Genomic DNA, 6,206 nt, shown 5'->3' with positions numbered 1-6,206 from the left:
GAAATTTGGCGTCCTATTGCTTTTTTGCTGACCAGTCCTTTGTTAGTAATTTACAACTGAGGGTGCACCTCGATCGTCGTTTTATTGTCCGTCTTTTGTCTCTGGTATTTGTGAAACCGCAACCGCGTTGGAAAACTTGGGTGAATTTACTTAAATTTTTTCAGGCTTTTCCAGATTTGGATTAGCGTAGAAATAGAGACACGAAGTTGGTATTTTCTACTCACTTGGCTTTTAGAACTCCACTTTTGGGTTGGCTTGGACTCTGAAATAGCAAAGCAACACCAAGCCGACGACTTAAAAATACAAACAAAGTTGCATTTATTACTAAATGTTATAAGAATCTGAGGAAAACCAATTTAGAATGTAACAGATGCATTAAAATACGTTCTGGGGGTTTAAAGTGAGCATACCAGGAGCACAAAGTTTAATTAGCAAATTCGCAAAAATTACAGCTCACTCCTCTTAAGTTACTTATTAACTTTCTATCATTAATCACCATCCTAGACAGCATCTCATAACATCAGGTGCGATTGCGGTCAAATACCTGCCTTGTTCTGCATAAAAAAACTCATTCACTCTCGAACTTATCGGCTCACTCTTTACAACTTATAAAGTTACCTATCTACCAAACGAAGGGTTGATCCGATGACTTCCCAAGCATTATCCCAAGCATTCTCAGAATGTAACTGCAACAAACTGGAGTGGCCATGCGTCTCCAGCGCACTCGAGCGGAACGCTCTGATAACTGGAACAAACTGCGACCGAATAGTGGCACCAGGTAATGGGCTGGACTGGTGATAGACGATTGGTTTTGAGAGGGGAGGACGATTAGGATTAAGCGTTTGTGATATCTTTCTGCAATGAAGTGTTGTAATAAGGTGACATTACTAATTATTTGCGTAGCGTGTGTCTGTCTCTTAAAAAGGTAAGTCACCTATAAATAAATACCTAGGTAGGGTTGTATTGTTTGGTCACATTACTCACATTATCTTGACCTAAGTAAGAAGTTAGTTAGTTGGTGGACTTCGTTCGTTCGTTCGTTTCAGCCGAAAGACGTCCACTGCTGGACAAAGCCCTCCCCCAAGGATTTTTACAAAGACCGGTCCTGCGCCGTTCGCATCCAGGCACCTCCCGCGACCTTCACCAGATCGTCGGTCCACCTAGTAGGAGGCCTGCCCACGCTACGTCTTTCGGCTCGTGATCGCCACTCAAGAACTTTCCTGCCCCAGCGGCCATCAGCTCTATGAGCAATGTTGTGCCCCGCCCAGTTGGTGGACTTACGGCGGTAAAACTTTAGTTGAAGTCTATTATAAGTATAACTTTACTAATTACGTGCCTTTTATCATCATCATCATTTCAGTCACTGGACGTCCGCTGCTGAACATAGACCTCCTCCAAATAGACCGGGTGGCAGCGGCCTGCATCCAGCGCCTATACAATAAACTTTAAAACACAGTAACACAGAATAAAGATAGACAGGTAACGGTACATTAAGCTATACACTGGTATTTTATCGGGACTTAGTTGATAATTTGTTTCAAAAATTATTAGTCTGAAGTGACGACTGTAATTCAGGAGATACAGTCATAAAAACTCGAAGTGTCATCACCTAAACTCCCTTAATAGCAATGGACTTGATTACAGTCAATCAGCACCCCTTGAAACAAAGAGAGATATCAACGAAGCCCGAATAACATTACCCAACATTTCATCTCTAATCAAGCATCTAATAAGCTTGCAAATAGGCCCATTCCTTCTGAAGCACCACACACCACTTACTCGCTACAATACCATCGTAAAACCAACGTGACTTGCTTTTCGGAACGAAAAAAATTCCCAGCATGTAATTTATACCCACCCCTCTGAAGAATTGCCATTCATGAATATGAATCGCGTTGTTTAAACTGATCTAAATTTTTATTAAAATGAGAACTCTCCTTTTTGCGTCGGGTAATATTTTTCTCGGGCGATTTCCTTCGCGCCCGCAGAGACACAATTTTGTGGAATAATCGACGGTTTTGAGATATTGTATAACATGGGAATTATGGTGAGTGTGGGAAAGTTTCTTCAAAAATACGCAGTACTTGATATTGAATAAGATTTAAGTCAAAAAATATTTAAGCAGTAACTGCTTCATTAAAATTAGCGCAGGACCGGTGGTTAAGGTATTTGGCTGAAACGAACGAACTAAATAGATTATATGGCCTTCTGAAGGCCCACTTGCTTGGAGGTGGTATCTTTGACGCTAACTGCGATGGTGGGTTCGAATTCCACAGGAGACAAATCATCAACATGTTGTGTTACCTAACAAATATTAACCTAGTAAAAATACGAAGACGACCCAGAAAAAAGTTTAAGAAAAGCCTACTTAGGTACCTGTCATTTTCAAGGAAAACCTCTGAAAAAGCCGGACTAAAATACAGACACAGGTTTCATATTATTATCAATTACAATTCATACCAATATGTAAATACATACATACAGAAGCAAATTAACTGCAAAATCTGATTGTAGGACCGATCTATTTCCCAGCCGGAATAAAAGATTTCCAGTTGGAAAAACTGTTCAGCAGATTTTACTTCATATTTCGATTTTAAACCGCGCTATAGGAGTATCATTTTACGAGGGGATTTTTACGAGGATCATCGTCACTCATGCGATTGGACGAAATCCTGAAAGATTTGTTATTAAAATGCCATAACCCGCGAACTTTATAGATACCAGCTTAGGGTGCATGTCCGCTGTAGTCGAAAGGTTAGCGGAGCAATGACAATGATAACCGTACTGCAATGTGGGTCTAGACAAGTGGCACTATTTGATCTAATCGAAAATCGAATCCGTTGAAACTCCAGACAAAAACAGGCTTTTTCGACTGTCTCTCGACATTAAAACTGTGTCTGTCACGTTTTGGCACTTGTCTAGGGGGGTTGATCGCACTACGCAGCTACGGTTCAACGGGCTACTGTTTGGTATTAACAATTTCCTCCTCTAGCATAATACGAATATTTTATTATAAATCTGAAGAGTTTGTTTCAATGCGCTAATCTCAGAAACTACTAGTTAAAATTTCACGCGTTAGGTACGGGTACCTACCAATTTTATCATAAATCTACGATAAAGATACTATTACAAAATACTTACAACAGCTTTTAACAGTTAATAAAATATCTTTTTCATTCTCTTTTCGGAATATTGCATTTTGTGTAACATGACATGACGACGTGTAGGTAACTACGGTTGCTACGATCCTCTCTGTTGTAGCAAAAATGTAACGTTTGCTATATTGCCGATGATTCTCAGGTGTATTCTCCCTCCGCTACATTCACGAAGCGGAGATATTCCGCTTCTCTCTTCGCTATAGTTTATCGCCAGCCTTCCCAGCATCGATAAAATAAAGGAACACTCGATGGATATTGTGGTACCGGTCTTCCGCACCAAATCGGCTATGAAATAATCTGCGAGATTATATTGACGCTTCACCATTTAATGCGTCGGGTAAAAATACGATCGGTGTTGTTTTAGGATCACTTTGTTGGTATATCTCAGGCCTTTGATTAATAAAAATATTGAGGAAGTAATTGGATTTGAAGGAGAAATCGTGCCAACATTAGCTAGCACACTTTACATAATTCGATGAAAATTTAAACACCTATGTTTAAAGAAATCTGCAATGAACGCAGTGATAGTTTCTCCCCTATTTTCAAAGTAACTTGATGTTATTTAGGTGTTTTTATTGAAAAATATTGTTTGTAAGTAGTTCTAAATATTGCAATAACTTGCAATTTAGGAGTGTTTTGTACACGACAGCACACAGACAGACTATACATACATACCTGGACGAACTTGCAGTATAATAAGATGCCACAGTAGCTTAATTTGTTACTGCCGTACAATTCTATACTACGGTAAAAATTGTGACATAAGAAACAACTTTAGAGCTTTTTACAAAGCATCTTATATCTGGGAGCTTTGCCCAAATAGTTACAACTTACTTGTACAACGTGGTTACAAGAAACTTGTAGTTTCCAACAAAGCTGGCAAACGTAAAAGCTTACGTTTCTTTTGTGCGATAAGAGTTGTTCGAATTAGTCATATTGAGTGCGAGTCCGTGGTCCCATCGCTTTCTTTAGGGCTGGCACTTTCAAATCAGACTAGTTTTATCTATTATCATTTAATTTTAGTCCAAGTGGTTAAAGAAGAAACAGAGATTCTGAGTTCGAAACACAAGTGGGACACACAAATTAAAAAGTAAGACTGGTCGAATAGAGATCCGCAGAACGAGGGTTCGAACCCCGCAGTCACTGTACTATTGTTGTGAACCCACTCGTAACACAGGCATTTCAGCTGACTACGAAGGGCTAACGGGATTAAAAAAAGGAAAAAAAAGTGTACAATAAATACGTAACTTAGTGGGACTGATTGGTTTTAAGTAAAAATTTTATCATTCCATACTAGATCCATCTGATATCATGTAGATTGTAGGTAGGTACCTACTTAAGTATAATCCAATTCAATACTAATGCGGAAACTTTTGATTGCTGTCTCATCATCATCAGTCAAATTTTCAGCCACAGGACGTCCACTGCTGAACATAGACCTCCCCCAATGATATCCAGATCGGCCAATTGGTTGATGATTGGCATGCGCTGGATGACCGATCAATCTGGAAATCTTTGGGGGAGGGAAGGCCTATGTTCAGCTGAAAACAGCCAATTAAATTATGTCAAGTTTGGTACCTATGAAAATAAATTAGTTATTAGATCAATATCTCCAGAGGAGATATGACGTAAACCTATCTTCTTTTTGCAACAGCCCTGCTACAGGATGATAATAGAAACGCATCACGTATCTCAAATTTGTCTTTTAGCGAGTTTTAGAAGGCGTTTCCTTATAAAAAGCGTGGCAATAAAACAAGCATTTGTGAGTTCTCGACTTGAGACCGAAGTTTCGGTGTTTCGGAGTACTTAGAGGAGGTTTCTACTACGATTTTGAGTCATTCACAATAAAACTAAGACTTTTTTTTTGGTCAAGATGCTCTTACAGCACACAAATGCTATTTTATTTTCCTCCCATTTTCTTCCGATTGATTTTGTAGGTCCAATGGAATTCTAACTTTTCCCTTGGTCTAACCCAGCCTTCAATAAAATTAAGTTTTATTAGTCGTTAGATGTAGATCCTGACTAAACATTAACCCGTAAAGCTTCAACGACACCAACGCGTGCAGATCATCAAAGGCCAATGACAGGTAGCGCGACCCATGACAGTTCACGCGACCTGTCATTTCCCTATGATCGCGCCGTGATCGCGCTTGCGATGGCGATCTGCACGCGTTGGTGTGGTTGGAGTATTAGTATAGGTAGCGACACGTGCGAGGCTCTACCATTAAAATCGATTCTGAAAAAGACTAATCTGCGGCTTTATTTCAAAAGAATCATGTCGAAGACTTGTACTTTCTATGTTTGGTGTGTAGACTGCATAGAGGACTCGCTTTCTCATCACTAGGACTTCTAAACTAATGCGTCATCTTCATAACGCCAGCCGGAATTTATTATAATCTATACTAATATTATAAAGCTGAAGAGTTTGTTTGTTTGTTTAGTTGAACGCGCTAATCTCCGGAACTACAGGTCCGATTTGAAAAATTCTTTCAGTGTTAGATAGCCCATTTATCGAGGAAGGCTATAGGCTATACAACATCACGCTACGATCAATAGGAGCAGAGCAATAATGAAAAATGTTGCGAAAACGGGTTTTCACGCGTACGAAGTCGCGGGCACAGCTAGTCCTAATAATATAAATGCGAAAGTTTGGATGTCTGGATGTTTGTTACTCTTTCACGCAAAAACTACTGAACGAATTTTGATGAAACTTTACAGTATTATTGTTTATAACCCAGAATAACATATCTAGGCTATAATTTATGTCGATCTGTGACAAACTAAATTTCACGCGGGTGAAACCGCGGGCAAAAGCTAGTTCTAAATAAAACAAAAGCAACATAGTACGGGCCATGTCAACTGGTGTCGCGGAGTGAGTTTTGAAGAGTTGTGCGCTGACGGCCGAGATTAAGTGCGCCCTTAATAGCGAGCGCGACCTTGGACTCGTCCTTGAATGATGGGGGTGGAGGCAATAATTAAGGGAACAAACAAATACATACCTAGATAGAGATTTTGGGAAGAACCTCTGAGGCCCGATTCGACCAAACT

The sequence above is a fragment of the Ostrinia nubilalis genome, chromosome 23, assembly GCF_963855985.1.
Source record: "Ostrinia nubilalis chromosome 23, ilOstNubi1.1, whole genome shotgun sequence".
Classification (NCBI taxonomy): Eukaryota; Metazoa; Arthropoda; class Insecta; order Lepidoptera; family Crambidae; genus Ostrinia; species Ostrinia nubilalis.
The sequence above is the reverse complement of the archived record's forward strand: the minus strand, read 5'-3'. Positions refer to the sequence as shown.